Source organism: Melanerpes formicivorus, unplaced genomic scaffold, assembly GCF_026170545.1.
Source record: "Melanerpes formicivorus ecotype bairdi unplaced genomic scaffold, bMelFor1.0.p_v2 SCAF_2843, whole genome shotgun sequence".
NCBI lineage: Eukaryota > Metazoa > Chordata > Aves > Piciformes > Picidae > Melanerpes > Melanerpes formicivorus.
Genome location: NW_027145194.1, coordinates 1 through 10,000, shown reverse-complemented (window position 1 = coordinate 10,000; position 10,000 = coordinate 1). Strand labels below are relative to the sequence as shown.

Below are 10,000 nucleotides of genomic sequence, written 5' to 3'. Positions count from 1 at the left end.
CTTTTCTTTTTGTTTCCTTTTCCCCCTCCCCCCAGTGCCTCAATAAGTTCAGAAAGTTAAAGAAAATCAAATTGTTTCATTTATTAAAACAACAGATACAAGAAGTACAGGACTGTTGGTGATAAATGCACTGACTGCAAGATGATCTCAGGACTAATAAATCTTGGGTAACATCTGACGAAGTCAGAGATGCAAACCTTTGCAAGAGTTTCCATATATAATAAAAATGCAGCAAAAGTTAAGTTGTATGTTGAAGGTGCGATTCTTACCAAGAAGGGTGTCTCTGTCTTGGGTGGAGGAAAAGTTGCACAGCCTGTCAACCACTTTCATCTCTGCCTTTTCCTCCCAGCTGGGTCTCTGCTGGAGCTGGTACCACAGCTGGTGCCCTGATGGGGTTGGAAGGGACCACAAGGATCATCTAGTTCCAACCCCCCTGCCATGGGCAGGGACACCCCTCACTAGATCAGGCTGGCCACAGCCTCATCCAGCCTGGTCTTGAACACCTCCAGGGACAGGGCCTCAATATGTACTCAGTTTGGCTCATTAACATACTGTGGGGTTGTTAACTTCAATGTTAGAATCTAAGTTAATCAGCAAAGGTCTTTGCTTGGGCACTCTGGCCTTCAAAATCTGATTTGGAGTTGGGTGTTTATTTTATTTTAGCCTTGCTTAATCTTCTTTTATTTTTTTTCCCCAAAGCAGAGCCATCTTCACAAGACTTCCTCCTTTGGCCATTGGCAGGCCAGATTTGCATATCTTCATTTAACACAAGCACCTGGTGATTGTATAGGAACTTCAGCCTGAAGCATTCTAAATCAACTTGCCTTCCTGTCCCACAATAAGCTAGGTGATTTTACTATAGCATGTAAGGTTTAAAAAAGAAATATCCAATTCAGTAGAAATGCATTCCTTGACTACTACTAACAGGAGTAGCTCCATTTGCTTCACTGGTATATGCTGATCTATAATAACCAAAATTTAGTATATACTGCATATAAGTTTGCTTTCTAAGCTGTGTTATTTCCCATCTCACAAGTGGACAATTTATGTGTTTAATATGAAAGGCTTCTCATATATTATATCCTAAGACCTTATTCTTCATATTTCCCATCTCACAAGTGGACAATTTATGTGTTTAATATGAAAGGCTTCTCATATATTATATCCTAAGACCTTATTCTTCATAGGTCCTCAGAGATAGTTGGTAAGAAGATTTGATCTTCAGGTAGAAGATTGGTTGCCATATCAAAATGCTAGTAAAGGAGCATATAGGTACGGTTCAATGGATAAAAGTATGCAGACGACTTCAATGGAAAGGTATAAAAATGAAACAAATCATTAATTATTTGGAGATCTGATATCCTTTAAAAGTGAATTATGGTCCTAGCTTTTAGTTTCCTTTGTCCTTTTCAGTGATAATTACTGAAATCCATACTTTATTTAAAACTTCTGAGCCACAATTTTTGTATCCTTCTTTGCTGCCAGAGGACTGGTTGGCCAACAGCTTTTGACTGCCCATATATTCTGGGAAGAGATACATATTCCATACTATCTCTTTGATCAATTTAAAACAGCTTGCATGACCAGGAATATACAACCCTTAGAGGTAAAACTTCTGGGTGAAAAATGAGCATGTTATTTGTCTGGGATCCACAGAAATCACCCTTGTAAAGAGTCCCTTGTTGTTCTAAGTTCTCAGATTACATTTGGCTTATACCAAATATAGTGACTTCTGTCTTACATTTCTTGTCTCATGCTACATTGGAATTGCTGATAGCTGGGAAGCTGTCCAGTTCTCCAAACAAAGTCCATGACTACATTCCATAGGGTCCATGACACTTGCCCAGGTCCTCTCAACTGACATTTTCACTATATGGAAAGGCTTTAAAAAGATTTACACTTAAAAGCCTTTACGTAACTGGTGCAATCACATAACATTTGTTGCTGTACAGTGATTCCCAGCTCTTTTTTATCCTTAAGTGAACTCCAAGTGGTCTCTAAAAATAGGCTTTCCATTTAATTTTATTTTTATTACCATGCTGACCGTTGTGCTGTTTGTGATTTCTGCAGTTATCAAGACTTTAGAATATCCACTGTCAAAACCTGGCACAAACCAAACCGTTCTACAGCTGTCTTTCTTTCTTCTTTGGCCATTTGCCCAGGCTAAGGAAAACCTAGAGTAAGTAAATGTTACTTTTTACTTAAGCTACAAATCTGAGCAGAGAAGATGACAATTTGTGTGCCAAGGACTTTCTATGAGAAATGTTTTATTTCTTCCCCAAAAGAAAAGAGCTGACAGAAGTGGTCAGTAAGATATATAATTTCAGAAACAATGTAGAAAAAAAGATGCATGGTGCAGAAACCGTGTATCCATGTCAGCCATTACCACACTGAAAAGCAAGAGCTGCTTTAGATGAGTGTTCTCTAGATTTCAGGTGGAGAACAGACTGTTACAATCACCCACCTTGTGATATGAAAGCAAAACCTGCCCTAAGAACAAAACCATGGTATGGTTATCTCATGAGGACAGTACATATGGAAACTTTCCAGCACTTTCCACCATGCCACCAGTACCTAATGTGCCTCATCTGACCCTCAATCATATGTCCCTAAAGTTGGCCACATCAAGCTTTTCTTGCCTAAAGACTCCAGATGAGCCTGAAGAACTGAATGAGGCGAGCCTGAAGGACATTGACATCAGCAATGTTTTTCTTCGTCTTGAATAAAAGGTCAGCCTGGAAGCTGAACCCCTGAACAGGAGTGAAAATAGCATCTGGGTAGCAGAAGCAAAACACGTTGTGCTGTAGTTGTCTATAAATCACCATCCACTTTTTTGCTGCACAACTGTGTGACACTGGCTTACCCATTCTGGAAAAGAAAAACAAAAACAAAAACAAACAAAAAAAAACCCCCTGTGAGATATATGTGAAAGATATGAAAGGTAAGAAAACCACTGATAGAAATGAAATTTACATACTAGTGATTAGTAGCTCAAGGACTCAGAAGAGTAATGCCACTGTTATCTAAACTGTGATTTGAACTAGAAAACCTGGAGAACTCAGAAACATAAAGCAATGGCTTATTCTAGTATCTCTTACTTGATTGGTGACTGCCTGGCCAGGAGACAGTCTGACTTTCTGACTATCTGCATTGGGGTGATGAATACATTAATGCTTAAGCAAGTAGCTTTTAAGTTCCGTCTACATCTCATGTGGGTATTACCTAGAAAAAAATTGCTAACTACTCTTGAATTTATTTACCATACACAATTAAGACTTTCAATTCGGTTAACCCTTCAATCCATGCTGTCAAGGATGCAAAAACTTAATCATTCTCTTCTTAGAAGGTGTCTGTCTGAAAAGGCAGTCTAGAGGGGAATGGTCTAAAAAGAAAGAATAGGAGTAATCAAAGCCAGAGGCTCTGTGTTTCCTAACATAACATGATGGGAGCACTTAAACTCACCTTGCACAGCTCCGGGTGTTTACTGCTGCACCACTGGCCTGGTCAGAGCTGGAACTGACAATTGCCATTTGTCTAGAGAGAAGTGTGACTCTATCATTGCTAACACTGACACTCAAACACAAGCCTGATAAAATAGTTAAAAGAGGTAATTACCAAGTCACAAGGCTCCTGACTTCTTCCTGAAGATTTGGTATGCTGAGAAGGAGACAACAGCAAAAAACAATCCTGAAGTATGTTAGGGTGTCCTTAAGCTGCATGAGCAATGGTGTATAACTGTGTTTTCTGTCCCCCAAGAAAGAGTAAAATAAGCCCTTTAAAATTATTTTTTTCCACTGCTGCTACACCCTGCAAATGAATTACCCTCAGTTTATAACCATCTGCATAAATGACTGCCAAAAAAGTGAATGAAACTGGCATGAGCACCTGATCACAGTCCAGCAGCAAAGTATGTCAACAAAATAAACACATTTAGTGCCTATACTTATCATGGTAGAACTTGCTAGAAAATTAATCTGGGAATCAGGTAAAATGATATATTATTGTAACTGGAACAGTTCTTCCTGTTCACTAGAGATTAAAAGGACAAAAAAAACCCACAAAAGGCACAAAGCTCATGTAACACAGGAATATCAGCCTAGACCCAAACAACTGAGGCTTCTGTCATTCATTTAATAGTCCTATTAGCTACCAGCAGAGTAGTTAATAAAAAATAACATAAAAGATCCACCTTAATCATCAAACATTGCTTACTCAGCAAATCCTGAATCTTGCTTTGGGAGTATGAATGAAATGTGAACCATGGTTTTATTTTTATCCCTGACTGCTCTGTCACTGTTTCAGAGGAGTCCAACTAAATGCAGTGGCATGAGTCTACCGAGAGCTGCTTAGTACTTTCAGAATTTTCTTCTTTCCTAAAAGCTGCTTCTTACAAAAAATGGTTAGATAGGAGCATGTATATTTGAGTAAACCTCTTCTGAAATATCGGTAGGTTTTCCATCTAAAATTGGCCTTGTTTCCTAGCAGTTTTGTCTTGGAGGTTGATGAGCACTAGAGAAAGCTAGTGAGGTTCTTTTGCATCAAGGGTTACAAGGAAGGTCTACATCTCTACAACTGGAGCAGGAGCCCCAAACCCCAGGAGAACAGGGAAGCAGCTCAAATGCTCAGAAATTGTAGATATCTCTTTCATTGTTATTTTCTTTCTCTGGCTGTTCCCAGTTTACATGTCCTGACAGATCTCTACCCATCACGGCAGCCACCTGCTGTATTTTCTTCAAGGGAGGGAAAAATCAGTGTCACTGAAGACATATAGTTTACTATTTTCTTCTCTGGTTTTTTGTTTGTTTTATTTTGGTTTGGGTTTTGGTTGTTGTTTTTTTTTTGGCTAGAGCTCCTACAATTTGAGTTTTACATGAAAGCTTTCAACATTTTGAAATTTCCTTCAAAATAGACAAGCAAAATCATATCACCAGGCCTTTAGAATTTCATCACATATTTTAATTTCTTTTGAAATGGATGGAAAATATGCTAAGTCATTCATTCCATTTTTAATGGATTAAAAACTGATCTTACTGGCTTCATAACCCTGTTAAAACTGTAACAGAATTGTTCTGCAGCCTAAAGTTCCCTGGTTATACAGCGGGTATGTTAGACATATTGAAAGCATGTTAGGATTTTCTGCAAAGGTCCTTTACATAAACATGAAGTCCTAAATATACCTGGGCTAACAAAGCTGTCATTTATTAAGCCTTTTGTTGCTGAACACCTGCCAGTGAATATTTTCCTGTAATTTCCTCTCAATTTGAGCAGAGATGCATCCTGAGGGGTTCCCCTGGAAATACTGTCTCCCCTCAGTTTTGCGTGGTGGTTGTTGCCTGTTATAGAGGGAGGTGCAAATTTATGTTGTTTGCTCTAGGAGTCTCATATTATTAAGTACAGAAAAGTACTAAAGTAATAGGAAATGTAAACAGCAGTAGGGAAAAAATACCAACCCATATTCCCCTGTCCAAATTCTCATCAATATGAAGTCATTTTCACTTGATTACTTGTTAAGTTTCCTGAGAACTTTTTCTTGGTTTTGACCTCGAGAGTTTGCAAGGACTTTACTTGACACATTTCCTCAGTATTAACTTGATTTCCATTTCTCTCTCTCCCTCTCCTACTCCTTATGTCTTTTATTCAGCAAACTGGACATGAATCATGAAAATGGAATTACAATGGTGAATATAATTTGTATGCATTTTGGTAGAATTTTCATCTGAAACTATATAGCAAATGAGCACATGTGTTATTATTATTTATACTAGTGGAGTAGAGAGGTCCAATTAAGCTATCTCCCTGAGTTCTTAGAAGAGTTATTGGAAACAGATTGAGAGCAGGGGTTTAGTGTAACTGCTCTCAGTGCCCTCTCAAGGAAACTTTCTTTCCACCACAAAGGAGTTAAACATTGATTTTAAGAATGCCTTAGTCTTATCCTATGTGTTGCAGCTTCAGTGTGCTGGGGCACCCCTTGGCCTCCTCCAAATACCATCTACTTCCAAGCAGAAAAACAAAGAACTGAGCAACCCTTCCACCTGTTAAAACATATGGACTGTATAGCAGGGATTCCCAAATGGCCAAATCTGAGACTTTCTAAGCTCCTTTGTACATGCAGGCCAATCTGGTAGGCTCAGAACATATCAGAAAAGGAGAGTAATTTTTTACTCTTTCCTACATTTTCCATAGCTTCTGGAATTTTGCAGTCTAGGATCTGGGATTCCTAATGGTGTTCTTCAAGCCTAATTCAAAGAAAATTAAACTTTCTAAGTATTGTTATGATAAATTGTTTTTGTGGTACTATAAATGGTTTGCATTTAAGAATATATTTGGTTATATTATAAAACATATGACCACATCATAAAATGGTGTTCAGTGGCCATGAAGAGCAGCTAATGATATATATTTCAAAACAAAACTTGAAGAGTACAGAGACATTTCAAGGTCTGTTTTCAGTTTGTTTAGCAAGCAGTTGTTTATGGTATTAGAAAACTTCTGCCACAGCAGCAGTGGATGCCAGGCAAACAGTTGGATGGCTTAATGTAAAAGGGTTGTAGCAGCTGTATGGTAATAACAGTATGCATGGCAATGGCTATATGTTGTAATACAACACTCTGGATGTTTTACTGCAATAGTGCTGTCAGTAAATGTACAATACCCAGGAGCACTGAGCCTAGTGATGTACAGATGATGCAGTATTTCTTGTATGTTCAGTAATGAAGTGCCCAGAGATAAAATTTCCACCTAACTAAGAGACTACCACTGCTAGAACTGTAGATCTGATAACTCATGGCAATTTGTATTCTCAGCATCAGCAAGAAGACCATAACTGTCTCCAGTCCCAAATCAATTATTGAAATACCTACAAACTCCAAGTGGACAATTAAACTTGCAAATAATTCTACAATCCTCTCTGTACTTATTAATAACACCCTATCTGCATTTATTTTTTTAGTATATTATGTATGTACATAAAGTCAAGCAGAATTCAGCTTGGAACTAAGGAGGTAGTGACTCACCATTTTGAGTCACATCTACTGTGTGGTGACATAATCCTGCAGAACAATTGGGGAAGCTCCCAGATCTGCAGCAAAAGTCTTGATAGACATTAATTTTAGATTTTGAGCAGGCCAGTTACCTTAGAGCCCTCAGGATCCCACCTGGGTTTACGCACTGGCTAAAAGGGTAAATCATTCTGTGTATGTACTGTGCCACTAGTGGAGAACTGGTCCTGACCACAAACTTCAGCCTATTTCCTTCAGAAGACTAACGCTTTAGACTTGTTGCTTAGCTTCATCAAAGAGATCATGTCACATCTGGCTGAGGTCTTTAGTGTTTACATATCACTAAGCAAAGAAAGCAAACAAAGAAATCTGAGCATACATCATCAAGCAATCTGATAACGTTAAATCTCATGGATTATGGAAAGTAGCACTTGTGCAAGACACAAGAAAATAAGAAAGATTTCTCTGGGGAAAAAAAAAAAAAGACAGACAAGGACAGTGAATAATATTCTTGTCAACAGCTACTGGGAACATATATTGAGTCTGCTTGCAGTTTAATATCAGCATGGAGAATTTAAATGAGTTTTAGTCATGTAATGTGAACCTGCCTGAAAATATGTTCAGTTTTTAAATTCACAAATCAAAAATTTGCACTTCACAGAGTTCTTGCACACTCTGGAGTTAGAGACATCTGGGTCTAGAAGTGTGTTGCATGCCAGGATTTCTGAGGTCTTGGATAGAGTTATGACTATCTTAGAAAGATCAGAAGGGCAGAGTGTTTATGACCCTCCTTCATGGACCTTTTCAAATGCACATGCTGCATATCCAATTGTCATTCAAAAAGATGGAGGCATCAGCAAGCAATTTTAAGGAGAACTCAAGGAGAGAGAACAAAAGCCAAGCTTAGCACAAAGTCAAATACTGCAAAAGTTCGACCTTCAGGTGCATATGAGTTGGGGAAGGTGGTGGTAACAGAGATACTGGCTCCTTGCCACCTCTTTAGGGGGGCCTACTGCCCTCTATTGCACCTCTGCTCTACCTGCACACACACCATAGGCTGAAGCCTAGTTAAGGGCTCCCACCAGCTTAAGCCAATACTCAGTGGATGCCATGACAGGGCAATTTAATTTAGTAAAACAGCAGAAAACAAACCTAGGTAAAAGACCCATCAAACAAACAAACAAAATATTTATTGCTTTTGCAGTGTTAGTATATTGACCCAGCTTACCGTGTCATGAGTAACACAAAGGAAGAAAAGATCAAGCACCTGAGAGCAGAGGCAATAGGTGAAAGGAATAGAGTAGGCAGGAGAGGGGCAGACACCTACTGCTTTTACTGGAAGCAAGCCCTCAGTTGAGTTTTTGCTGTAATGCTAAACCATACCCAGAGAATATATGCCCTACTAAGTATCACTGCTATGTGATGACAGTGCTCAATGCGTGTCTTAAGGTGCATGAGCAATACACATCTCATAAGCCCAGTATTTCAGGCTCCTGGATGATTCAAATGGGCTTTACCACACCAAATGTTGCTTATAGGTGATTAATAGAGCCGTATTTTTAAAGTCATACTCGGAACAGTAAGAACTGAAAAGGAGTATTGGAAAGGAAGGTACAAAATAGGAAGATCATTGTCATTCTCTGCACATGTGGATAAGAATTGCTCAGAGAGGAGCTCCATGTTTGACAAACCTCATTCTAGGGAAATAAAATATTTAAAAAAAAAAAAAAAAAGAACAAGAAGAAGAATTTCTTTGATGATAGATATGTTGTCAGAAACCCTTGCTGTATGTCCTCTTGGAGTTCAAGAGAAATTTGCAAAACCTGAGCACATGCTGTGCCAAGGGATAATGATGTCAAATCACGATGGTCCTTTCTGCTATTCCTTTTCAGAATAGCAAACTAAAGGCTGGAGCCTGCTAAGACTGAAGTCAACATGAGGTCTGTTCCTGCCAGGTTTACAGGATCAGCCCGTATGTCTCACAGGATGGGAAATGGTAACATCGTGACAACAGTGTAAATCTGGTGGTATAGGCTGGATTTGATACAACCCACAGGATAACCAGAGTTAGTGATCCTGAATATATTACCTCTTCACAGCACATTTGAAAACTTTCATTTACTTTCAGAGATGGATGAGGAAAGGCCCAAGCTATATGGCTGTAGTGTACTTGTTATAAATGCAGGACTTTTCATGTTTTAATATAGTTCTATGATAGAAAAAGTAGATATGTGACACTTAAGCTACTAAGTTGTATAAAAATTTTAAGTTGTATAACAAAGTTGTACAAAAAAATTGCAAATAAACCAAATACTTCTGAATGAAAAAATGTGACGCATTTTTTCATACCTAACACAGCTTCAAGCTGTGCCAGGGGAAGTTTAGACTGGATGTTAGGAAGAAATTCTTCATAGAGAGAGTGATTGCCCATTGGAATGTGCTGCCCTGGCAGGTGGTGGAGTCACCATCATTGGAGGTGTTTAGGAGGAGACTTGATAGGGTGCCTGGTTATGTGGTTTAGTTGATTAGATGGTGTTGGATGATGGGTTGGACACGAGGATCTTGAAGGTCTCTTCCAACTTGGTTTACTATTCTATTCTATTCTATTCTATTCCATTCTATTCTATTCTATTCTATTCTATTCTATTCTATTCTATTCTATTCTATTCTATTCTATTCTATTCTATTCTATTCCATTCTATTCCATTCTATTCCATTCTATTCCATTCTAAATTCTAACCTTCAAACCAACAGCTTAACACTGACTGAAAATCTGAATACTTGTAGTAATAAAACAAACCTGATTTGCTCATTTCTTTATACAATGTACAGAGGTTGGAGGTTAGATGCTCAAAAGGATAAAGGAAACAATGCAGCAAGTGTTGTAATGTCCAGCCTGCACATGCCCTACATTGTTGTGATCAGTTAGGCTCCAGGTTTGAATGGCACATGAGAGAGGTAAGCCAGAAGAAATGGAATAACCCACTGCCAGCAAGCAGGGT

General features: G+C 38.5%; 1 long non-coding RNA gene across 1 annotated transcript in view; it reads right to left on the bottom strand.

The window, feature by feature from the left end:
• Positions 1–8,341, bottom strand: part of LOC137440358 (uncharacterized) — a 24,095-nt gene extending 15,754 nt beyond the window's left edge. The window contains exons 1-2 of the long non-coding RNA XR_010987105.1: positions 8,227–8,341; positions 3,616–3,657 (exon numbers count right to left, since the gene is read on the bottom strand). This is a non-coding gene — a long non-coding RNA (uncharacterized lncRNA). The remainder of the gene's footprint in view (positions 1–3,615; positions 3,658–8,226) is intronic.
• Between the last annotated feature and the right edge of the window lie 1,659 nt (positions 8,342–10,000).